Raw genomic sequence first — 1,270 nt, forward strand, 5'->3', positions numbered from 1 at the left:
TATACCTTTGATTCAATCACAAAATAGGTTAAAAGGAAAAAGGAAAATTAAAGTATTCAAACTGCAACAATAAGAGATACTGAGTGACATATTAAATTCAACAAAAGAAACTGGACATAATAATATCATATAGCAGTTTAATAGCAGCATAATTTAATTGTAATGGATAAAAACTATTAACATTCAAATGTTCATCAACAAGAGAAAGGATAAACAAATTGTGGTATATTCATAAAATAGAATATACCATTCTTAAAAGGAAAAAGGAAAATGAACTGCTAATATACTCAACAAAATGGGTGAATCTCAAAAGCATTATATTGAGCAAAAGAAACTGGACATAAATGAATACATACTATTCTATTGAAATAAAGTTCAGAAACAGGTAAAATTAATTAATAAGGCTAGAATTAGGAATAGCGGTATGGAAGGGTGATATTGTCAGTCAAGGAGCATAAGGCAACTTTCTGGGGGAGGGATGGAAATGATCTGTATTTATATCTATTTGGGCTGCATGTGGGTGCATGCATATATAAATTTATCAAACAGTTCTCTTAAAATGTGCATGTTTTGTTTCATGGAGTATACATGCCAATTTAAAATAGTTTTTTTAAAGGCATATTCAAATTTTTGGAAATAATCATATATTTCAGATGATGTTGAGAACCGGCAGGCCTTGCTCAATAAGGAGTCATAAGACCTGAACAAAAGTCTCTGATAAAACAAGAGATGGGTGGAGAAACCAGCCTAAACTGCTAGAACACAAGATGGCCACAAAAAAATGACCTTGGGTTGCACTCACTGCTCACTATACTCGGGGCTTATAATGTATTAGCATACTAAAAGAAACTCTCACCAGCAAAATGCCATGGCAACTCTGGCAAGTTACCCTATATAGTTAAAAAGGAGAGGAACCTTTGCTTTCAGGAATTTCCTACTTCTTTCCCAGAAATTTTATGAATAATTGTCCCTCCACTTAACATAAAGTTAAATATTGATAGAACGTATAAAATAAGAATCTGGAAACTCACAAAGTGCTACTTCCTTGCTCTAAGAGATAGTCCCTGCACTGTCCATGGGGCAGCCACCTTTCTTTTTTCTTTTCTTACCTCAATAAACTTCCTTTTGCTTACTCTGTGGTCTCATTTTTGAATTCTTTCCTGCGTGAAGCCAAGAACCTATGTGGCCTTCAGGCCAGACCCCAGTTTTGGAGTCCACTATCCTGTATCAACATCTGTCAAAACTTTCCAGTTAATTAAAATCTTCTTTA

The sequence above is a fragment of the Propithecus coquereli genome, unplaced genomic scaffold (genome assembly GCF_000956105.1).
Source record: "Propithecus coquereli isolate 6110/MARCELLA unplaced genomic scaffold, Pcoq_1.0 Scaffold72, whole genome shotgun sequence".
Taxonomy (NCBI): Eukaryota; Metazoa; Chordata; class Mammalia; order Primates; family Indriidae; genus Propithecus; species Propithecus coquereli.